Source organism: Lepidothrix coronata, unplaced genomic scaffold (assembly GCF_001604755.1).
Source record: "Lepidothrix coronata isolate B3197 unplaced genomic scaffold, Lepidothrix_coronata-1.0 Scaffold1, whole genome shotgun sequence".
Classification (NCBI taxonomy): domain Eukaryota; kingdom Metazoa; phylum Chordata; class Aves; order Passeriformes; family Pipridae; genus Lepidothrix; species Lepidothrix coronata.
The window spans coordinates 5,307,223-5,332,532 of record NW_016690181.1 but is presented as its reverse complement, the minus strand read 5'-3'; the positions used below and the strand labels follow the sequence as shown (position 1 = coordinate 5,332,532).

Sequence of the window (25,310 nt, the reverse complement as noted above, 5' to 3'; positions counted from 1 at the left end):
GGGCACAGAGGCCATTTGGATTAATGAGAGGCAGACTTAGTGGGGAAATACTGCATTATCCTTAGTCTTCAGTAAGTCTGGGCAATTAGTGAAACCTTTACAAGAGGTATCTTTCATTTCAATGCAATTTCAAAATAATTATCTCATCTGGTAGGGATGTCATCTGTATTGACTGATAACATACAGATAATGTCTGAAACATGCTTCAGAAGTACTTGCACTAGTGTGGTTCTGAGTTGGTGAGTTGAGGGCCCCATGATTAGGTATATTAAAAAGCTACATGAAACAGCACATACCAGTATTTGCTGTTCATTTAAAGGGGGGGTGGTGGTGAATTTGGCTTCTTTGGGGCAATTTTTGGGTGCTAGCTAATTCTTTGTGCTTTTTGACATCAGAATCCCTGAATCTCCTAACCCTGAAAATGAGAACCATATCAGTAGACTGTTGACTTTGCTTTTAAGGATAGACTTTAAAAGCTGTAAAAGAAACAAATTTCAGGGAAAGACAGGAAAAAGAGAAAGGAAGAAACAGTGATGGCCATAGTGAAAGAGTAGGCTTGAGACTGAAGATGTTCTCTTCTGAGGTAGTCCCTGGCTTCCTGTCTCATCTTTACCACTAGTATTTCTCTTCCCATCTGTAACAAGGAAAATAGTAGTATTTTCTTTTTTCCTGTTTTTGTCTGCTTAGGCAGCAAGCTGTTTTGGCAGGGGGCTCTTTTATGCTCCACACAGTAAAAACTTTGGTTCTGTGGGGCCTCAAGGGACTCTTGTGATATGAACAGTAACAAAAGGGCAGGAAGATGTCCAAAGGCATGTTTTGAGGCAGATGGTCAGTAGTTCACATCTTTTTTTCTTTCTTTCTCTTTTTGAGGTAGGGGACAAATTCCTTTGCCTCAGTAGCAGGGGAAGTTAAGGCATTTCTGAAATGCAGCTTTGAACAGCTTGGCACAGTTCAGTGTGGTCTCAGTAGGCTCTGTGGTTCTTCGTGGTTACCATGAATGCATCATGCTTGCTGTTCTTGTCATTGACCCCAAATCAGGTAGTTTTGCCACTTCAGGGAATGGGAAATAATCTATATTATTTTATTAGTATTGAGTAGTACTTGTGAGTGTTAACAGTTAAGCAGCTAGCAGTGTTGGTGGAGAAATCAATAGGGTAGAAGTTGTGGATTTGGTAAGTGTCTGATTTTGTCATTTGATGTGCACCTAGATGTGTGCTGGCTGTTCCCCACAGCATGTTGAATAAATCTCTCTCTCATACACACACATATATCTAAACATGGGTTTCAGAGGTGTGTTGGAACAACCCAGGGCACTGGATGTTGTGACCTACAGTCTCTCTGAGCATAATTTCTGTGAGAAAAAGTTATTCTGTAGATAGGTATGTACCTTAATTTTCAGACATCACGACAATACTGTTTTCAGCAGGGCAAAATGTGGTTTGCCCGTAGTCTGGTTTGTAACTGGAGCTGCATCTGGTGCTCGTGGGAATGCCATGCCTCACATCTGATCTGGAATGCCAATGAGCCCATATGAAGCTGTTAATGTCTGTGTGAGGTTTTTCAGTCCTCATTACCAACCTGATAGGAAGATAATTCCTCAGCTGCTGTTCCAACCTGTGGGATTTTACCCACTTAATTAATTTTCTTTCTTGTTAAAGAAGATCTCTTTTTATGCACAAGGAGCTGTGCTTGACTTGTTTTTCAGAGACTCTTCTCATGTCTGTATCAAAGGCACAGAAGCCTCAGAAGTTGGAAGGTGAGCCCTAGGGGCAGCACGCCTGTGGAGGCTGAGCTTGGAAATGCTGCCTTCTGTGCTGAGAGCAAGCTCCTGGAGGGGAGTTGAGTGTGCACAGTGGAGGAGACCCTGATTCCGTTCCCTGCTCCCCTCTTTTGTCACCACTCAGCAATAAAATGGAAGCTTGTGACATGACCAAAGGATAATAAACTGCATGCTCAATGCCTGCTGAGAGTTAAAATGCCTGCCTACACCACCCTCCCCAACCTTTCAGCATGTCAGCAAACTGTCTATGTAAATAAATACACATATCAAACAAAAAGCAGATGCCTTTTAACATGCACTGTTTGAGGCTGAGATACTAAGTTCTGATGTAGCTCATCTCAACATCTATCAGGCTAATGCCAGCTCCACAGCTCCCTTTCAGCTGCATTTAATGCACAGAGATTTGTGTTGTGTTAAGTAACGAGGAATTGGCTTGTTTTGCATCTGATTTGGTGTTATTTGTGGTGTATAAAATGTTAGATAGGAATTCTTTGTGTTCCTCCTGATCTCTGTGTCAGTGTATAGTAAAAACTCTTGTTCATTATGCTTGATTAAGTGGCTTTATACAAGCATGTGTGTGATTGTACAAATATACAAGGAAGAAAAAAAAAGTCATTTGCAAAATATACCACCATTGGGGCCCCAAAGGATACAAACACTGAAGTGGGGAGGAAGCTGTGATGCGGGTTAGATTTAAAATAAAATTTGTTTTAAAAGCTAAATTCCAGCAGTCACTTGTACCGCTTAAATCAAACTGAGGAGCCACAGAGTCTAAAGCCCCAAGGGTGTATCTCAGTGCAGTGTAGTGGGAGGGGCACCTATGAGCTGCTAGGCTGCTCAGATCCTGTCTAATCCAGGGTCTTGTCTCTGATAGCAGCCAGTAGAGATTAGAGAGAATGTAAGACCAGTACAACAACCAGGAGAAATTCCACATTAACCTCTTGTTTATTTTTGTTTTCATATTAGAAATGTATTGAGCCCAGGTGATCCATAGTCTGCTGGGCCTACTCTTTTGAAAATTCACCAGCAGGCTAAAGGACTGTTGGATCCCCTGGTGCTGCTGTCAGTGTCTGTCCCTCTACATCAGCCTCAGAGAAGGTGCCTGGTTTTTATTGTCCTTATTCACATTTCTCACGTGCTAATGCTTTTGCTCTAGCCAAATACAAAGGAATCACAATTAAAATAAAAAGCCCAACCAGACAGATTCTTTATGCATGCAACAAGTCTTTAAGACAGCTCTCCATCAGACTTTTCTGAAGTCTGTTGTAAGAAAGGAGAATATTTCTGCTACTTGACACACTCAATTGGACTACATATAAACAAAGCAGGGGGAAGAGGAGAGGCATGACCCTCCACTGGAGAGGAAAATTTAGATGACCTGATACATCTTTTTTCTTAATGTTTCTTGAACAGAGGTGATTTAAAGCTCTCATTTGAACAAGCATGCGCCGAAGACAAAATACATTATTAGTGACCCTAAATATATGAGAGCCCTGTGCTTCTGATCACAGTGGTGTATCAGCTAGAATAGTAATAGGGATGAATGGGCTTTGCCTACATGGATAGCACTGTTCTTCTATAGTGGAAAGGAAAAATTGCTACTAAAGATGCCATTGAATCAAATTTTTGATAACTCTCTGTACACTTGCCTGACAGTTTCTATCTTGTGGTTTCACGCAGCTTTACAAACCTGATTTTTTTTTTCCTTCACTGTCTTCAAAGGCTGGGAGTTACTATCCAATACTGCATGTCTGAAAGGAATAGGACTGCATTCAATAGGATATGTTTCTACCAGGCAGTGGACACTTTTTCCTGTGCAGAACTGTAGAGGCTTGTGCATTTTCTACATACAAGCACTTGCACCTCTCAAATACTTACCCTTCCCCTTTAAAGAAACCAGAATGTGGTTGGCAGGTGTGTATTTGAAATGCCAGGTTGTGCAAAGCAGAGAAGAGACTTATAACAAATACCAACAGGAGGATGAACTGCAGCTGAAAGTGTGCTGAAAGACTCCATTAGAGACATGGGCATGGAGAACATCTGCCTGAGTACCGGTTTGGGGGTCCCCTGCTCTGCTCACTAGACCACGCTGTCACTCTAGTGCACATAAGATGAATGTCTAGGGCACAGAGTGCTTCTCACCAGGGTGTCTGAAGGTGGGCACAGCACGCAGTGTTCCTGTGTCCCACTAAACCCTCTTCTGCATCTTGAGTAAGTGTGAAATAACACCTCTGTGGGGGAAAGTAGGGAGCTCCTCTTCGGACAGAGGGCTGATATGCTGTGCATGAGAGGAATTTCCTTTCATGTGGTCTGGTGTGACATTAGCACTTCCCAGCTGGCTTGTAGGTGGCTTTGTAAGCTACTGGATGCTAGTTCAGCTCAATGTGGTTGTCATCTCCAGTCAGCATGACAGAGAAGGGGAGTTTGAGATGTTTGGCTGCAGCCCCATCTCAGTGTCTTATGGGGGCTGCTGGGTGGAGTTGCTGTGAAAGGACCTTCTCTCCCAGCTTTTCATTTTGGCTGTGGAGGACTAACTGTGATGCAGGGAGGTTAGTGGTGTTCCCTGATGGTGCATGTGGACACCTGACATTGGCTTTGGGATGCTGGAGAGGTTGGGCAGAATAGAGGGTTTGGGCTTCAAAAGAGAGCAAAGCAGCAAGGTAGACTAGAAAAGAGAGAATTAATATTATGAAATGGATTTACATGGCGCCATCTTCATATCTAAACTGGAGCTGTCAGGGCGAATGAGATCCAGACTCTCTGCTGTTCTCCAGAGAGAAGCCATTATGGAGCAATCGTTCTGTTAAAGTGATGGCTCCACCTCTGTGCCCTGTGTCTGGCTGATTTCTGCAAGTAGAAAACAGACAGGATCTGGCATGATCCCCTCTCCTTTTCCACTGGCCTTTCATGCCTTTCTGCAGACTTCTTTTGCTTGCTTTATTGCTTTCAGCCCTTGTGCATCTGTTGGTATCTTCCTCCCACTCCTACCTGCCTCTCAGCTCTACTACCTTGCCCTCTTTTCCATCCTCAGTCGTCTCTGGCTCCCTCTATTCAACACACAGCTGTACTTTAACATCCAGTAAGTCCAGTAAGTGAACATGTGTGTGCGTATTTGTTGCATACAATACAGAAAGGGGGGTGTGTGGTGGTAAATATTTAATTACCTTTGTTTTATCACACACTGCTCCATTTTCTGTTCTGGGACTTGCCTTTTGGGAACTCACAGCATCTCTTCCTGGTGCTTCTGTCCTCTCCTTTTTCCATGGTGACTCTCCTCTGCTGTGCAGGAGAGCAGGAGGGGAAGATGCAAAGCAAGTCTGTTGCTTCTTTCATGTGTTGCTGGAAATAGTCCTGTCCTCCTCCTGCCTTCTGGTCAAAGCCCTTTTCTGGCTGGTTTAATGGACTGGAAAGTGAGGAAAGAGATTTTGCCTTCAGTCCAGACCTTGACAGGGTCTTCAGAGTCACTGCCAGATGCTTCCCCTCACATCCTTCAGGTGTGCAAGAAAGAGCTGATCTTTACCTAAGCAGGACGAAGTGAGTGAAACAAGGTCACGGTCTTCTCCTCAGTCCCAGTATGGAGTTATGTGTCTTATGTATTTTCTTTGCTGTTTCTGACAGGTTGACCAGCCCAGATCACAGTGCTAGTGACCTGAAACAAGGATCCTGCCCAATGCATGATCAGTACAACCTGACTTCTTCTTGAGGAGAACAAATATTTCTCTGAAAGTCTGTCCCCTCAAAGCAGCACACAGGTAAGGCAGACAGTGCTCCTGATGCTCAGGCTCAGCTGCTGCTGGGTCTAGGCTTGCTACATTGGATTCAGCAGAGGACTTTTTCCATTCATTTGGCTCAAGAGAGGCTTTGTCACTTCTGCCTGCCATGTCTGTAGGGATGAAACCTTACATTTTATATACAGCACAGGGAATGTTTTTCAGAAAAAAAAAGACTTTCAGAGGATCAAGACTGCTCATATAGTTGAGATGAATATAGGTTAAAAGTGTGGGAGGAGCATGCTGAAAAAAGAAAAATGTTGCATACAAGGTATTTATAAAACAATACTTAGACCTCTTGTTCTAAAACAATTTTATACTAAAAATTACCTTAATTTAAGCAGAAAACTTTTTAAGAAAAAGGAATAAGGAAGGGTATGTTGTGGGGAAGGGGTTAAGTAAGAAATTAATCTAATAATGTAGTTTTCAACCGGGCAAGATGTTTCAGGTCATCCTTAGGTGAAAAAAAAAGAAGAAAACAAACAGAAAAGCCTTGCAGTTTTAATCGCTCTGACTCATGGAAACCAGATCTAGAAAAAATGAGGCCCTTTAGTCCAAACTCTTAATCCCCTACTAGTATGTAACATCGTTCCCAGCAGTGTCTACCAGTCCTGATTTAAATGATGGGATTTTCCCTTGTCCCCTTGGGATACTATTGCACAGTCTAATAGAATTAATCTGCTTACTTCTTTTTCAACTCCTGACCACTGCAGATGCAATTAGTAGTAGGCGATGGGAGGATTTTGTTTCCTATGCTGTATTATGAAGGCTTAGGGCTGTATTGTGTTAAACCAAACATCACTTGCAAGTGTGTTTGCATGAGTGTGGCTTATCTGTCAGTACTCATTACAGCCCCATAAACCTCTCTGAACTACATTTCTCAGACGGGAGCTTTTCTACAATGGTAATTCAGGATCTGATAAGACACAGACTAATGTATTTGAATGCCTATGAGAAAGACAGTATGATTGGAAACTAAAGTGAAATGCAAAGTCGTATGCTGCCAGTGCTAGAGGCTCTCAGAGGCAATTTACTTCTCTGCTTCTGGAGCATTCTCTGGCCTCATTTTTTGCTTCTCTCTTGGACAGTTTGACAGGAGTTATATGAAATAGCATTTTACTGTGTGTGGTGCTGCTGGAGGTACCACTCCACCTTTCCATCTGTGAATTTCAGGCTTGTCTTAGATGAATATTGTGGGTTTCTCTAATGCTTACTGAAAGACTCCAGTCAAATAGCCAGATGAATATAAAGTCAAATAAATTGGAGCTGGAAAATCATAGCTGGTCTTATTTAGCTAGTCTCCTCTTAATACAAAGTAGAGGTTCCTTCTGTGACATTTCACCTGTTTTGCTTCTCAAATTTGGACAAGTTTTGTTAAAGAAAACTCTTAGATTCTAAAGCACATGGATGGAGTTTCAACTGGTTTACACCTGGAGACTACAGTAACAGCCAAGCTGTACAAACTCTGTGGGTGGACACTTGGTTTCATCCACTTCCAAAATAAAACCACATCCTAATACAGAAAGCAACTGCAATATAATTGCTATTGATATTTGAATGAGGCTGCAATGTGAAGCGGAGCCAGGGGTCCTGAAAAACTGGGCATGTGCCAGCCTTCCACATGGGCTGCATCCCCTGGCACTAAAGGAGGTTATAGTCCTGTTCCTCCTCCCTCCCAATAAATCCTGGTTCTGGAGTATTTCCTCAAAAAGAAAACCTGAATATAAATTTAGCCACTGGACCAGTCTTTCATTATCAAGATAAAATTTGTTAAAATTTTACTCGATTGCCTGTGTTTGTCAGATCCGAAATTCTTAAACACTGAAGATTGAGTTGCAAAGCTTTGATGTGTTCAGTATTCAGTGCTAATTTGCCCATTATTTTTAATCCTTTGAAATTATTTTCCATATTGGTGCTTGGCTACTTCATGTAGTGGTTTTGAATGTACTTTAAAGGATGGAGAGGTGGTGACTGAAGCAAGGTGTAATGATCCATAGTGCTTTAGATCATCTGCAGCTTATGTTCCCTGTCCTTGCTTTGCCAATCAAGCTTTATTCCAGTGAAAGTCTCAGTAAAGCCAAGGCAGATAAGTAGTGTTTCTCCTCTGCTCTTCACCTTTTCTTTTCCCCGGAAGTTTATCTTGCTGCTCGCTTTTTAAAAGCTCTGCATTAGCTGGGGGGGGGGCATGAAGTAAAAGGCATGCTTTAAATAGAGATGCTGGTGATAGTCCTTTCAAAAGCTGCATTTCTCAAGCTGGGAGCTATTGACCCCTTTCAATGCAGTCACAAAGAATTCCAAGAGGAAATGGAGGGTGAGGGCCAGCAGGGAATATATATATAAATTTTTTTCCCCCCAAGTCATCTTCTTACTCCATCCCCTGCCAGGCTGGCTATTGTTTGAGCCTCCACATGGGATACCAGCTGCCGTATAAGGAAAATGGCATCATGCTACATTCTTTCTAAAAATTGATTTTTTACAGTTGCTTTCCCCCCCCACCTCCTTGCTGAAAGTTGTTCTGTTTTGGTGGAAGGTCTAGCCAAAAGGAAAGTGGTAGGCTATGGTATGCATATAAACAGTCTTGGGCTGTGCAAAAGATTTACCTTGTCTCTGTTAGTTCAGGTAATTAGGCAAAGCAGCAGTAGAAAATTATGACATTCAGCTACTATGACAGGAGCTGGGGATGTTAGATTTTACTGCATCTTGAACTCAGTAACAATGAGTAATAAATGTAAATAATGTTTTTTCTTGCTTGAGAGGATGCTCAGGCAATGGGACAGAGGCACAGAGTACCCCTTTGTGTCCCTTTTTTTCCACAATCTACCTTTTAGTCATGTATGTTTGCAGCCCTGATGCAAGCACACCTGAACTCTTACAAGGGGATCTCACCTTTTGCTCCTAGGGTGTTCTCTACAGAATTGTCACTATTTCAGTGTTTGAAAGTTTAAGAGGTGAAAATCTCTTTCCATAAGAATTTTATGATTTGTGATTAAGAGGTGGGACAAAATAGGCTGCTGAACTGGGGCTTCTGTTTCTCCCCATTTCCTGAAACGTGATTTGTGAAATGGTGTTAATCCTCATTGTATGGTGTTTGATGAGGACATGGGGCTGAACCTCCTGCTCCAGTGTGTGCTTTGTTCATCCCTGCAGAAGCACTGAGTGAGTGGCATGCACCGGTTTGGGCCACCAGCTTCCTCTGCTCTGTTCAATGACCAAGTCCACTGCTGGGGATGACTGGAGCCCAGTTATCTCCATAGGTATCTGAAATATTCAAGCCTGCAGGAAGCAAGGCTGCGAGCAACAGTATTTTAGAGGCTGAGGTTCTTTCATGGGTAGCAGGGGTCAGTCAAAACATGCACCAGCTCAGGAAAAGGAGTCCTGAGGTTTGGGATTTTTTTCTTGGTGCAACTGTCACTTGCTGACGAACAGAAACTGCCTGCTTTTTTGAAATAAGTCTGACCTTCACACAAACCCACTTAGCAACTTGTACAAAGGAACAGCTGGAGCAACGTGAGCACAAAGGTTGAATCCTCTGATTCCAGAAAGCAGAGGCAGAACCTGGAGTGGGAAAAGCATAGGTCTGGGATCTGGGAAAAAGCCAGCTCATGGAGAAGAATGAGTGTGTGCTTGTGCATGCAAACATAAGAGTTGGGCACTCTTCCTCTTGTATCCTTTTGTATCCATAATTGAGATATGTCTTCAGTCATTCTTTCTACAGTTACCATCACTTCTGACTCCCCGTGATGCCCCGTTGATTCTCCCTATAAAAATCTGTTCAGCAGCTGATAAATGTTGCAAACTTGTTAAAAGTAAAAGCAGACAAAACCCCATTCCCTTTAGAAGCAGCAACAACAAATTTTGAGGTTCATTTACCACAATCATGTCACAATACTCAATCTGTATTATGCTGAGGTGTGATTACAGAAGTGGAAAAAAGGAAAAGTACTTTCTATAAACATTTTTTGGCAGAAAATTAATAGTTCAGTATTATCATTATTATTATCTCTGTATGCATTGACAATATACACTTTTTTCTTTCTAAAATGTTGAACAATTTGACAAGTTTTAAAGAAACTGAAATTTTGTGAGAATGGAATAAGGACTTTTTAAAGGTTCAGTGTTTTATATAAAAGCCTGTAAACAGTGCCTGCATTGACCAAAGGAATTAGATATCATACAGAGAAAGAAAAATTTATATATATATATATTAAAAATATATATATATATTATAAATTTATATATATATATTAAAGAAAAATTTTCTTTAATTTTTTCTTTTGACTGTGAATTTCATTGTTTGGAGAAGCTGTGCTACTCTCAAATATCTGCAAAATTAGTCTGCAAGAGAATCTTCTCATATGATAAATTGTGCTTACACTAAAGATACTGTTGTGCAAGCCTTCTGGGCTTTACTTTGAGCTTGTGTTTGCACCAGTATAGCAGGGGAATGTGCTCATGTAGCTTTTTCTTTATAAAAGGTGATTTGGTGCCTCCTAGATGCTGCCCACTGTGGTATCGAGAGGAGATATCACTCACAGCAAGTGGTGTGGAACGATGCGATGCCCCATGTGCTTGATTCTCAAATTACCAGTGAAGCGGCTAACAGGTTCTGACACATACATGGTTGGCATTGGATGTCTGAGTTAACATTGCACAGATAAATGGGATGCTCCTTGCCCAATAGCCATAGTTTCAAGCTCCCTGCAAACTCCCAGGCCATGTATTTTGGTTACAGCCCGCTCACATTATAAATGTCTCAGTAACTGCTGTGGCCAGCGATGATATGTTTGTTGTGTGCGCACTAACAAGTGAAAGAGGAGCATGAAGGGTGAGTGTCAGGTCAGCCATGCATCCAGAGGGCAGGCAGCATGTGTGCAGCCAGCACTGTTTCAGTCTGCCACCGGTGAGCTCCTGTCTCTGAGGAGCAGCGCTTGGGATCTTGGCTGGCGTAGCAGGTTTCTGCTCTTCTGCCTGCGAAAGGTGCTGTAAGGTGGTTCATCAGGCTGTAAGTGGCTGCTGACAATGTGGGATGTGTTTGCCACTTCTGTCTCTTATGGGTCTAGAGGTGACACAAAGAGCCACAGGACTCAAACATTTCTAGAGCAGATTCTGCCAGCAGTGGATTGACCTTTTCAGAGGTATTGCCCCAGAGACTTGGAGCAGATGTTAACCATGGTTCATGTGGGGACTGGTTTTGGTTGTGCCTGTTTCCTTATGAAGTTGGGAATGATGGAAATGATAATGAAGGAGGAGGAAAGAAATTGTCATTAGAAATATATCTCTAACAGTTCCTATCACTTAGTTCTAAAGCTACAGAGTAATTTAAAACTTTTTTGACTGATTATATGATGAGTAAAGTGCTTTGTTAAGGGAAAATGGGGTTTACCCAATCTGACAGGATGGGGAAGCAAAGCTGCCTTTCATTGCTGTGCTGCGTCCTGGGTGGAGTGTCTGAGATACGATGTCACTGAGAATGGCAGTGAAGGCTTTGCATCACTTATTTTGAGACCTACAGAAGTACATTTGCTTTTGATTTGTGCATTTTGAAGACTACTGAGTGCAGCTGAGGACTTAGTGTAAGAGCTGCTAGAACTATTCTCTCATTTTAGAGATTTCTCAGAAAACAGATATGTAAGAGGGGTATATGTGCGTGTATTTGAAGATTTTATTCTTGGGCTTATGAGCAAGACCTGGGATCAGTGTAAGGTGATAACTATTAAAATCAGCAATAAGGATAGTATTACCCTATAAGTAGTGAAGTGGGTTTGGGGAGTTTTGCATTCAATTACTAGCTCTGTGCCTAGCCTGCATGCAGACAGAGGGAAGTAGCTTGATTCCTGTCTGCCTTCTTTCCCCATCTATATAAAGATGGTAATACAACTGGTAAACCTTTTTTGTAAAAAAAGGATTTTATTTTGTGTAGAAACTAACTTTGTGAAACTTTGCATTCCTTTTCAGAGAAACCTGAAAATGAAAAAGTTTTCATTTTGAAGGGTTTATCTTCATATTTTTCCCTTTTGTTCCTCCTTTCTATGACAAAACAAGAACAGGGAGGGGAAAGAAAAAAAAGAAAGAGGTAGTCCAGAAATTCATTTTCCTCAATTGAAAAACTGCACATCAAAGAATATCTATACATCTTATATTAAAAAAATAAAATTGAAAACTAGTTATTTTTAAACTTGCAGAGTATGAAAGAGGTTATTATTACTCTTGAATACCCTGACCCATTTTAAAGCTGAGGTTTCTTGCTTGTGCTGTTGCGCCTATTTAGTGCAAAATCTTGAGAGCTCTTTTGAGAGAGGAGCCTACCCATAGGTCAGCTGCTGGACAGGCTGTGCACAGTAAAGATAATGATAATCTAATGGATGTTTTGTCCTTTGTAAAATGACTCATCCTCCTGTTACCTTCTGATGGATGGGAATTACATCCTTGGCAGATGTTACATTTGTTGACAGTTGTTTTCAGATAAGAAACTAGGAACAGCCTTGGACATACTTGTACTGGATGTTCAAGGCTGTTCTCCTTGGTAGCATGTGGCAGGAGCCCCAAGGTAGAGAGGACTTGCAGGCATTTTGTGGCCAGATGATGTGGAGGGGGGTATAATTACAGTGCTCTGCCTGTATTTGAGCTTCCAGTGCCCAGCATGTGGGTATCTTGAGCTGAACAGGGGACTGACTGCAGCTGTTCCTATTCTGAAAAAGTGGAGCACAGCACATACATAAGTGGACCAACCTTCCCAGCAGCATGTGCAAAAATAAATAAATTTCAAAGAAGTATGTTTAAGCAACATAAACTTTCTTTTTTAATCATTTTTGAAAGGTTTATTTTCAAATGCCCCAACACTAACCAGGTGCTAATTTTCAGATAAGATGTAGCACTGTCTTGATATTTTAAAGTATCTAGGAGCTTTAGCAGGCTTAGTCCCTCCCTCCTGCATGGGAGAGACAGCCCAGAAGGGTAGGAGAAAGCTTTTCCTGTGAACTGGCTTTCTGTAATGGCCGCCTTGAACTGTTTGTGGCACCTTTCCCTGGCAACCGTTAATGACAGGATATTAGAGTTTATGGCTATCTGACACACTGTTTTCCCCATGTTCTGCAGGGTTGTCAGGCTTGGGCCTTCCTGCCTGCTCTCTGGGTAGCCCTTGCTGATGCTAGAGGGAGACAGATGGACACCCAGTGCAGTACAGAGGACATGTATATGGGGTGGCAGAATTTGTCACTGACTCCTCAGACTGACCTGGACCATTTATAACCTTTCTGGCTGCAAAGTACATCCAAAAGTACATTCCAAATAAGCTAAAAATAATACCCTTGATTTTAATTTATTTCTCCCCCAAGTATTCAGTCATCAAGAATGAAAGAAATCAGCTTGTTCCTTTTCCCCCCATACTTAAGTGTTCAGCTCTCAGAATAGACCTGTAAGTTTATCGCAAGTTGTTGGCCTGTAAGTTGAATTGGCTGAATGTATGAATCACGTTACTGGAAAGTGTAATCACTTGCCAGAACTGCCTTTGCTTCTCCATTTCCCTTTCCATCTCTAAATTTTGTATGTTGTCTGGTAGCAGCACTAAAGGCCAAAGTCTAGTTGAACTGATTGGAACCAGGAGTTGGCATTCCACTATTCTGTCTCCTTCTGCCAAAAGCCAGTGTTCAAAATAAAGACTGTAAGTACAGACTACTTACATGAGCACAATTTATGGTCATTTAAAATACCTGAAGATCATTACAGCAAAGCTTCAATTCTCCTAGTGACTTAGTATGACCACATGGTGGATAAAGTCGTGTATGTTCAACAAGTCATCTCAGGAAATGGAGATAAGTGATGGTGACTTTTAAAAAGCAGTGATAAAATGTTTTTTGGGTTTTTTTCCAAGATGTAATTGGAAATAACTCATTCAGAAAACTTAAAACTAGCTAGATGTTAAGTTGTTTAGGACTAGCAATATCAATCCCAAGGGATACTCAACAGTCCTGAGTACTAGGTGTACAACACTAATCCCAAGTTGCTGCCTTAGCTGCTTGGGATATTGGTCTTTTGCCATATGGTTTTTCTATTGATCAAGAGTAATGATAACTGATGAAAAATGTAGTGTTCTGATAGTTCTTCTCCTGTGAGTATACTGTGAATCACATCTTTGTATTAGATAATTTTTATGAAAGACAGAAATTACGTAAAGTTTTATATCCAAAATCTTCAAAGAGACCATAAATCTTCATAAAATCAAGTTGAAATAAAACAAATAGTTTCAATCAAAAGTAAGGCAGCATATATATATGTTTGTAAACATCAAAATATTTACTTTCAGATTTTTTAATGCAACATGTTATTGTTTTAGAAATGTCGAAGCTGATCCTTTCAACACTTAATAATGAAACCAACATTTTCCTTTTAAAATTAGATCCAAATATATCATAAAAAGAGGTTTTGATTTGTTTGGTGTTGTGGTTTTTGGGGGTTGTTGCTTTTTTTTAAGTTAGGAAATGTTACAAAATAAAGTTTCATCTTAGATTACATAAAACTTTGGGGAATTGATGTGAAAATACCTTTGTATTGTTTTGTTTTATAAGAAAAGTCTTCCAGTTCAAACTGAGGCAACTCTTCCCATCTGTTGTTTTATTTTTCTTTTTGTCATCCTAACAACAAAATCTTTTTATCCACTTGCTAAGTTCTTTCTGGGCATACTGAGGCAGAGCAATTTTTCTTTGTTTTTGCTAATATAATTTTTGTGTGTGTGTGTGATCCATTTCTGAAATAATTTGGGATTTTTCTGACAGGAGAATGACCATTAGGACATTACTCCTCCTTCTGCTGATGACTTGCTTTTGCCACTCTTAATGGCAGGTGGCCTGTCTGATGTAGCTTTTCTTGTTCCTTTTTTCCCATCCACCTCTGACTTACTGAATACTCTCAGCTGCAAGTCAAGGAATAAGGCATGAATGCTCATTGTTATCATTAAATGTTTTCTTAGCTAATTCTCTTTTATTGTGTCCCAGTGACTTGCAGCTGAGGATTAAAATAACTGCCTTCACCACCAGCAGTAAGCTCTGTTTGAAACCTTGAAAGGGTATTGTTTATCTTCCCCATATCCCTTATACTATGCCTTCCCCTGATGTGCAGCGCTCTCCTCCCCATCCCAAGTGATGCTATTACTGAGGAATGTTGGACAGATACCATTATACACATAGTAGAGGTGCTCCCAGATTTGGGGTTTGAGCTTAATTTAAGGGGGAGGAGAACGGAAGAGAAGGGAATGTTTTCTTTAGTAGGGACCCAGGCTGTAGTGCTTTGCTGAACTGTTTTAAATATGCTCATCAGACAGGGAGGTCTGTGGGTGCAGGGGAGGGCTCAGCGAGCTTTTCAGATGTTTCCATCCACTGCTCAGGGCTTCTGTCCCAGGCACGTACTTCATTATTGCTTCTGGGAAAGGCATTCTGGGAGTAATCAATCAGAACTGCTCTGGGTTTCTTCTCAATCAGAGCTCCTCTGATGTGTCTTTCAGTGCTGCTCATTTTGTTTTTAATTTCTGAATGAGGGATCGATTCGCACAAACTAGCACCAGGCAGAAGAGTTGGGTTTGCAGGGGGTGAAACCATCTGGCCTGTTTTCTCCAAAGCATTTAAATGGGTATTTGAAGTTGTAGATCCTGAAGAAGACAGTGGTGATAGGGTTTTGCTGAAGTGTGCTATAAAGGTCTCAATGTCTCAAGATTAGGTTGTCCCCTGGATCTTTGTTGTCACCTCTAATCTGGAGCACACCCACTCTCAGAAAGGACCCCCGTGCTTCAGTTTTACAGGGGTGCCACGTCACTGGCTTGCCCCTTTCTCCATCTTTCTTCTGTCTTTCCACTTACTTGTACCTCCAGATTCTTTGATGGAACTTTTCTTGCTTTTGCTGAGCAGTGTTGCAAAATGGACATGTTGGGGAGGGAAAAGCTGTAAAGAAGATTTATGTGATTCAAGACAGTCTTTATGGGTGTAAGAATTTGGGGGAGAAGAGTGGTTTGGTGTAAAAGACAGAAAGCTTTGCCCTCCCTCTAATTATATCAGTGGGTGAACTGAGATTGAAATCCAGAAGACCTGGTACCCAGGTCTTATCTCACACTTCTAATTAAGCAAATTGTAAAATTGGTGCAGCTGGATGGGGAGAACACACCCTGTATTGCAAAGGATCTGGCCCTTTGGCACTAGAGCTGCCCTTTGCAGAGTAGTTGGAATTACATGCTTTGAATTAATCTCCTTGAGGACATCTGTATAATGTGCACTTAGGCCAGTACCTTTTGATGTTCCATGCCATTGCTCACAAAGGAGAAAAGAAGGGCTGTACTTATTTTTCCCCAGAGTTCAACTGGAGGTGATACTATATTCCAGGGAGTTAGTTCTTTACCTCCCTTAATGAGTAACTTTATACTGCGCTGTCTCCTACAATAACAGATGTCACTGCTAGAAGGAAAAGAAGCTATTTGCCAAGGCAGTGAGGTTGTATAAATTGTTAAGAGAGAAGTAAGGGTTCAGGCAAGGAGCTGAGATTACAGCAGGAATCATGAGAATTCCCAAGCTCCGAAGAGTGCTCCTGATTTTATAATTTCGCGCACTTCTAGGTAGTGTTATTTAGTGTTTCTGGTCATACTGAATGAAGTGAAAATCCTGACTGGATAGTATATTAGTACTGTGATGACAAGGCAGGTTAGGCTATCTGTTGTGTTTGCTGTGCACTGTTGTATCATGAGTTATATTTATGGCTAAGAACCTCAAATACTGACACAGCATCAAGTAAGGTAGGAAAGGGCCACTGTGACCTCTCTTTCATACTAGACATGGGGTTTCTCTGAATTAAGTCTGGTTTGGATCAGAGTATCTTAACGCAGCAATTTGTCACACTTTTTTTTCATTCATGACCGTTCTTCCCTGTACATCTTGCAATTATATGAGTGTCCATATGGCAGCTCCAATAATTGTTTGGAAGGCAGCTGAACACTACAGAGTATATTTCCAGTTCATTGTCAAATAATTTCATCCTCTGAAATATGTGTTTTGAATGTCAGTGGCCTGTAGATCATCTGAGAATTGAAGATGCTCAGGACCAGATTTGTGTGGGTTTTAGCTCTTGTCTGTAACTTTCTTAGCTCATGGTCTTCTTTGGTCTTTCCTAAAATACTGCATCTCCATCAAAGTAAGACCATCTCAGTCTTTGTCAACATCAGCTGTACATGGAAACTGAGTGGATCAGGGCATCATGAGTAAACCTGGCCAAGGCACTGTGTATGAAATCTGGATGTCACTGAAGTTAGTGTAAATACTCCCACTCACCTCCCTGGCTCTAGAATTTTATTCCTTTACCGATGAAGAACTTTTTCCCTTTGAGAATATAAAGACTGGTGGATCATCTGTTCTCAGCCAACTTTTTCTCCCACATACCATCCTTGAAGCCTGGTGATGTGGGTGCATGTCCATTAATCATGACATTGGTAGGTTTTGTCTCGTCAAAACACAACCCCAGGAATTAAGACTGCTGCCTATAGGTGGCTAGTAAATTTGGAAAATTCCTGCACTAGGAGAAGGTGGACCTAGGTCAGAGCATACACAGCACTGAGAAAGAAAAGAAAAGGTCACAGTAAGTTTTGCAGACTGTCCCTGGCACCTTCCAAGTGAGCAGTGCTGGGAAAGCAGGCAGTTCCTGGAAGACCTTGGAATGTGTTTTCCTTGTCAGAAGGTAGTTGGACATGTTGCTTTACCCTCTGCCTTTATTCTTTGAAATTGGAAAAACTCCTTCTGTCCTGCACTCTGTGAAGTCTGGGAGGTACCTGCCCCAGCTGCTCCTCCTGTGCATTGCAGAGGTTTGCAGAGCCTCAGGGATGCCCGTTGCCTGGATACAGGACAACCATGTATTTCAGCCCCCCAGCCAGCTCTCCAAAAGCGGGGGGCTGTGGGTGGAAAGATGGGTGAATTAATCCCTGTGCACTTGGAGGCAGCAGCATTAAGTCCACCTGATGCAGCTTGTAAGTTCGGAGTTTCCTTTTACTTTGCTATCATTATTATTATTCATCATTATTATTGATAGGAGAAAAGTACAACCCAGCTGCTCAGCGCAGAGATCTGAGGGCTCCTGCAGAGTGAAGCGCTTCATGCCACGTAGCAAACCAGCCATTTTGCTGTCTCTAGAGTGTGCATTTTTATTTTACATGCTTGTTCTGAGCCTCCTGCTGTTGCTCACGCTACAACAGCTGACAAGTACCCTTCCTGGCACCATGGAATCAGAGCCTGTGAGCTGAGACCCTGGGAGAACAATATGAAGAAGGCACTGACTGTTGAATATTTAAAATAAATTATTTTATCTTAAACATGAAAATGCTCTTTGCGCTTCATACACATCACTGCTCGGTGACAGCAATTGCCAAGTAGTGCATTATTCCTGTGTTCAGGTGGGACTGTGATAACTGCACGGCAACAACTTTCTCCTCTCTCCTTTGCTGAGCACATGAAAGCTCATTGTTAGCACGATGCCGTGTTATATAGCACACATGTAAATGTCTATGAACTTCACTAACTAGGAGTAGTCAAAAATAATTTTTAAGCTCAGTTGGGCTAGCTCATGTTGGTTTGCTGTATATATGCAGGGTTTTGCTGTATACATCTGTAGAGCACTCTGCTGTTTCAAACAGCACTTGGGAACTGTGTCAGTGAGCTTTAATAAAGTAATGGTAATTAATCTTTAGATTGAGATAACATGCAGATCTCAAATAACGAATCAGTGCTTGCCCAAAGCACAGTCAATTTGTGTGACAAATACTACCTGATCTAAGAATATGTACATTCAATTTTAATACGAGAAAACAAATTAGTATAATGAAGTGTGTGTTGGGGGAAATGAACACCTGAGCAAAGTCACATTGAAGATTGACTCATATTCATTGCTGAAAGAGGATGGCACCTAACTTTGAATTAATATTAAAACCAAAACTGTTAGAAGTCTGAAAACCTGGAGAGTTTCAAGACAAACAGTAGAAAAAAGTAGAGCATTTTTTCCTAGGTCTTTAGAAAATATTATTTATGAAGGTATTTGCATCTCCGAAAAATGAGTGCAACTGATCAATGACACAAGCCTGTTGTTCTAATGTCGCAGTTCACACTTTGTATTTCTAATGAAGAATGTCAGAGGATGAAAGATGGGACTCATTGAGACTCCTTGTAAGGTGACTTGAAAGCCTTGGCTGAAGGTTACAATCTGCTTTGTCTTTGCTCTGTGTGTGTGTGTGTGTATAAATATACATATATACATAAATATGTATGTATGAAAATATGCACACAAAGGCACTGATTGTCAGTAAATAGAACTATTCATAGAAGCTTAGTATCTGCTGTAAGCAGAAATGACAAGCCCTTCTTTCTCCTACTGAATGTGAAGTTAGACATAAAATTACTGTATATTGGTACATGGGTTTTGTAATATAAATTGTTTATTGCTCGCTTCCTTCTGATTTCATAAATAAATTTGTTACATGTTTTACCCAATTATTTGTTTGGGTAAACCAAGTATTTGACAGCTAGGGGTACCAATAAAATGCCATATCTTAATCAGATTTTAGTATTAATATCCCACCAACCTGTTGAATTAAACACTTTACGCCATATAAATTTTCATGTTTAAAAGTACAAACTCACCCCTTTCTCTTCCCTGATTTTTTTTTCTTTTCGCTGATAGAGACAATGTGCAAAAGGGCTGTGTAATTTCTGGAGTGAAAGATTGGATGGGAGGAGTAAGTGGTTCTTGCCGAAATGGAGAGTGGAATAACATTTTTGGGAACCATGTAGACAAATCTGTGTGAATGACAAGACTGGGCTGAAAATCAGTTTAGCTGAGACTATAAGGAATTATCACTACTCAACTACCTCTTTACTGGGGTAGAAAAACCAACCCATACCTCATAACATACAAGAGGACAAATAGTTATGAAACTGCAACAAATTTTGATTGAAAAACTGCTTGAAAGAGTTTAAGCCACACTCAGCTGCACCACATGACCTCCTCTTCTAGCCAACTGATGGTAGTAACTGATGTGATAGGAATTAAATTGAACATGCAATATTGAAACACTGGATTGAAAACTATAAACGAAACAACACCTGATTTCAAGTTTTGATTCAAATAAATATTGAGATTGGTTTTTTCCACAGTACATACAACAGGGAGATCCAAAATCTATAAAAAGCTTTAAGTCTAGTCTCAAATTTTTGTTTAGTGAATGCACAGGTACAGTCTTCACTAAAGAGTTTACCAATGTTTTGAGCTTCAAATCCTTTGGGAAATTAGAAATATGAAACAGGCCAAAAGGCAGTGCCAAAAGAGGCATAATTGTTTTCATAAGGTTAAACAATTAACCCCTCTTTCTAAATTAACCACCATCCAAAATTCAAAACTTAAACTAATGAAAGGGAAATGGTACAAGATTAGTGGACCACTGTCTTTCCCTCCAGCTGTGGGACATCAAGGATGTATAAGCCTTCATGTTCTGTAGCTTTATTGAAAATGCTCTCTTATCCTTCTGAGTGATGTGGAAGGGATGAGATGTTACAGCTGTGTTTGGACAGAGCCTCAGTGTATTTTGCTTCTCTTTCATGACGTTGCAGAAGCTTCTTTTGCCTCTTATGGATTTTGTTGTTTTTCTTTTGAGACAATTTGCATGAAAAACAGAATATCTTAGTTGCCTTCAGTGTGATTCATGTGATGATGATGAGTTTATCCAGTGGAGATGTCATACACATACATTTGGAGTTGGATGAACTGAGTTAATTTCTTTTTAACAAGTATGACAGTGTATCAGTCTATCAGAACCAAAGCCACCTTCAAATCACTGATTAGAGGAAAATAATTAAGATCAAATGCTACATTTAGATTCAGCTACAATTTACAGAAGTGTTTGTTTAAACAAGAGCCAACAAAAGGAATCTTGGCTGTGAGGATCACCAGGAAAAAACCTCTTTATATATTATGTCTATGTAGCAACCAACTCCAGAGATGAATTGCTGGAAGTGACGTCTGATTTATTGCCCACTGCAGCTTTGAGAGTGTTTGCAAACTGAAGTAAGTGTTATGGTTAGGATGATTATAATGGGGTTTTATTTTGTTTTAGAGAGAGGAAAAGAGTAAATATATTTTTGTGGCTTCTGGATATAGATTACTTCTGTGGTTACTCTCGGTTCTTAAGCCAGCCTGGGCTGCTCGGTGTCACTTGCCCTTACCCTGCAAGGGGAGCTGAGGCTGGTCAGTGGGAAGAGAGCCTGAAAACAGTGCTCCAGCACTCACCGCGTTGCAGTGGGACAGCAGAGGGGCAGCATCGTGATGGGGCTTTGCCAGAGACAGACAGGTAGATCTGGAAGAGAAAAAAATTATACTGTTGCCCTAGTGGGATGTTCTGAGTAGATAGCTGGGATCCATGCAGAAATTTTCTGCTGTTTCTAGTATATCAGCAGGTCTGCAGCTGTTTTTGGTTCTGCCTCTCAAAAACAGGGATTTGTCAGTTGGAGGGTATCTCAATGTCCATTGGTGGAAGATGCTAAGATATAACTAGTTAGTTGTTTTATATAGTATTCAACTGTATTACTATCATTCATCCTAAGTTCCCCAAATTATTCCTAACCTGTACATGATGGAATTGCAAGTGGCCTTTTGAATAGGGACATTTCCAGGCTTGAGTTTTAAAACAAATTGAAGCAAAAAATGTCACTCCCCAGACTGAAAGAAATTCTTAGCTGACAGATTGAGGCTTCATCTGGAAGATGAAACAAGCTCTCAGGAAGTCCATCGTGTTCCATCATGCAGAATGATAGGAAATCCGTGAGTAGTTCTTCCAAACTCAACACCACTAGAAATGCTGTCCAGACAGTTGCACTTGGTTAGAGTTCTGTTTTTTGTAGAACCAGAAGCTAGCCAGCTGTTCATAAATCAGTAGTTCATATGTCAACAGCCCTAGATAAGCATACGATTTCACTGTGCAAAGTCCCATTTGCACACAGTTTGCACTAGAAAGGAGCCTCTTTTTAGCCAAATAGAAAAGTAAAGCTGTAAAGGTGAGTTGGGGAGCAGAATACAAAAAGATGAGGAGCTTTCAAGAAGTTACAAAATATATCTCAGAGCTCATGTTTTCAGCTTCTGGCTAAGCTGTCTTACAGAAAATTTTCAGTTCAAATCTTTTTCTATTGTTTCTGTTTGTGCTCAGGAAAAAGAAAATAAAAAATCCAGTGAGAACAAATTCTTTCAGATATGATCCATCTTTTTGTGCTACCTGGTTGCCAACATAGGTTTGTGCTTTGCACAACCCTGGGTAAAATTAACTGGATATCCAGCATAACCAGAGAGCATCCTCTCTAGGTTGAGTAATAATGAAGGGATGAACTATCCTTCTATCTCTGTTCTCGGCTGATCCTCTCCTGCTCCCTCTTTTAATATGCTTGTCATCTTGCTGGTAGGATGCTGAAGCGGCACCAGCCATCCAGTTAAAATATAAAGTAGTCAGAAGTTTCAATCAGCTCCTTGAACACGAACTGGACATTCATTCCAATTCCTACAAAAATGTCTAGGCAACTCATTGCTTAGGGTTTCGCCTTATTTTGTAGCTGCTGCTTTACAACACTGATTTTAAAATGTAATTTTATGAGTGTTACTTTTACTGACTGTATTTTTTTTTTCATTGTGTGTTCCTAAATGCTAAGAGTAGGAGCAGACTGGAGAGGCAACCAGTGTTGTAATACGTAATACAGAACTCTGGCTATTCTTGGTTCTGCTGCTGCTAAATATATTTCCACTGCTTTGGGTGACTGTGAAAAATAGTATTTCATGAATATTCAAAATATATTCAAAAAGCAACTCATAATTTGGTAAGAAACATGCTGTGTTTGGTTAGATTGACTATAGCTAAAATGTTATCTGGTCCTATAGCTCTGGAAAAGAATACTCTATTTTTCTTTTCTGAGAAAAGCTGTGTGGATACAGAAAAGTATGTCTGGTAAATCAAACCTGACTGAGAAAATGGGAAGGTTTTTACAGCCCCTTTCAGCTTTCATGAAGTTCCAGTGTCCTAAGATCCAGCAGGGAGGTGTGTGCTTCAACATAAGACATGGATGTATTGTCAGAAGAGCCAGGGTGGAATGTGGAACCTGAAGAGGAGGGATGTGGTACAGGGATTGAGTGCTGCAAAAAGAGCAACATGAGGAGGGTGCCCAGAGCAGGACTAGCCCTGGGAGCTCCCCTTGGATAAAAGGGGCTGAGAAGGGAATGGCAAAGGGGGATGCATCAGAAGGGTAGCTGGCTCTGTCCCCACTGCAGACAGACAGCATGTCTCAGTGCTTTCTGTGTTCATATCCCTTACTTTCCTGAACAGCAACTTCTCACACTTCCCCAAAAACTTTTAAAGAAAAGGGGAGGGGCAAAATGATTTATTGAAAGTATAGTACTGAGTGAAGCTGCATTAATAAGCCTGCATGCCTGGTAGAAAAAAACTACCCTCAACATGATGAAAAATAATTCCCCCTGAGTCTTCAGCATCCTGCTTGAGTCACTAATTCCCCAGGGCAGAAAATAAAGTAAGTAAAAAAAGTTTGTTTTCACATAGCAAAGCCAAAACATGTCCAGTTGTGATTTAAGACTAGTCCTGGGAGACATCTTTTTTTTAATGTAACATGGGGCCAGTATTGGTGAGTTGATAAAAATACAAATTGATTTTTTTTCTCATCCAATAGCAAAAGCAGCTATTCATTTCCCTGGGACTTGTGTCTGCATGCGTTTTCTGACTGCAGCTGCCCCAAAGTGTATGAGGACCAGGGCGCAGGGAAGGTTTAGATGCATGAGTCAGATTTTCCACAAGTGCAGCTCCTTGTCTGGCTTCAACAGCCAGCACCAGTGGGACTTTTTCCTGCTCCTTTCTCCTTGTCCAGCTGCCTGCACAGGCTCTCCCATCACTCCTCTTCTGGTGCTCTTTGCCTCTTTGAGATGTCCCTGGCAAAGGCCTCAACATCCTATGATTTCTACAAATAGTATCTGCAGCTCCTGAGGGAAACAGCAGAGTACTCCTCTAGTTCCTTGAGGTTTTATAAATACATTCCCAACTAAAGACAATTTTTAAATCTACTCAGCCACAGAATTGCACAAGTTTGATGAAAATTCTCTACTTACGATGGAATAAGAAAGCAGAGGGTGAGAAGACCTAGTGCTAGCAAGTGACCCCTGTCTGGAAGCAGTCTGCTAATGCGTTTTTCATGAACTACTGCTCAGGGCTCGACCCAGAAGCACAATAGAAGGTGCATTATTATTGCTGTTCTGATTACGGCTGATAATTGTGCTATTCTAATTTACAGATTTAATGGTTTGTTAATAATGTCTGATTTGGGAATATAGTATAGTCTATCAACTGAGGGTGGCATAATGCCATTAATAAGGGTAATTGAGGTTGTTGCTGTGATCTTGTTTGCTCTTTGGTTTGTTAATTGAAAATTACTTATCTTACTATATGATAGAAATAATGCTGTTCCCCTGTGAAGCCTGGGCATCTTGAAGGAAAAAGGGATGTGTCAGTCTGCACTGTTAATACATTGTGGGGGTATCTGTACAGCAGTAAGCATACAGATGTGAACCAGTCTGTGTCAGGTGTTGTGTTGTCTGTGTTTATATTTTGTATAAATAACAACATACACTGTTACTTATGGTTGCATGTGTCTCTCACTGCAAGAATCAGTGCATAAGGCTGTCTGGAATGCATGCAATTGATTAGAGAGCCTTTACTGGAGAGAATGGAAATGAGAGACAGACAGGCTGCTGAGTATTTAACCCTGGAGAAGAAGCTTGGCATTTCATCTTCTATCAACGCTTGCCTGTAACTACTATTAACATTAATTATGGAGATACTTAGTGAACACCCTGTTAGCCTTAATTAGAGTTAATGGAAGATACATGTGGATGTTAACAGGACAAGAGACAACCAAGCTTCCATTTCTAAGGTTAAATATTCAGTAGCTCCCTCTTAGACATCACCAACATCCTATAATCATGCAGTCAGACTTATCCGAAAGCAGAACAGTTTCTTCTGCCTTTTGTTTTTTTTTCTTCTCCCCAGTTATGGCCACCTTACACTGTTTTTGCCTAAATTAAAGAGCAAACAATGATGTTGCAGTGACCTCATTACCTTTACTAATGTAATTGTGCTACCTCTCCTCTATGTATAGTGCACCTCAGAATCAGACTTTATTAGCAAATCATTTGCTGTCCCTTTTACTGTCTTTTTAATGAGCGCTGGTAGAGTCACTTAAGAGACTTGGCTTTGTTCTGAACAGAGACCTTGTGACAAAGAGCTTGGGGCCTGAGTGCTTGAGTAGGTCACGTAATATCTGAGGTCTGCAAAGTTCGTGTCACTGTGCTATCGTGTGAAGCCGTAAAGACAAAAAAAACCTTCCCCTTGCACCCATCAGCTATCTTTGGTATTTTGAAAACCAGTGTTGCTGAAGAATTAAGACTGCAAAATGTAGAGGTTGTGTTATTACCCTGCTGTTGTGTAAGATGGCACATCCCTGCCGCTAACCACTGCCCAGCAGGTCAGTGTCCTCATGGAAACTGCCTTTTCAGGACTGACTTGGAGGCCTGTAACTCTCTCTGAGAGCCCTGAGCCTACCTTAGGTGGTGTCACACAGTTCATAAACTCAGGTGTGCTCCTTTGGGGTCTGTTTCCTTTGCCACAGACATGCGTGATGATCTCAGATAGTGTATTAGGCAAAAAGTTT

The 25,310-nt window shown here is 40.9% G+C and overlaps 1 protein-coding gene across 5 annotated transcripts in view; it reads left to right on the top strand.

The window, feature by feature from the left end:
* Positions 1-25,310, top strand: part of TSPAN18 (tetraspanin 18) — a 120,773-nt gene that overhangs the window by 53,615 nt on the left and 41,848 nt on the right. For 2 of the 5 annotated variants that reach the window (XM_017811458.1, XM_017811420.1), the window contains exon 2: positions 5,399-5,532. The exons of 1 other annotated variant lie outside the window; for it this stretch is intronic. The gene's annotated coding sequence lies outside the window, so the exon portion shown is untranslated. Of the gene's footprint in view, positions 1-5,398; positions 5,533-17,521; positions 17,543-18,741; positions 18,761-25,310 lie in introns of those variants that run through there. 2 more of the 5 variants (XM_017811448.1, XM_017811440.1) reach the window with 2 other exon arrangements.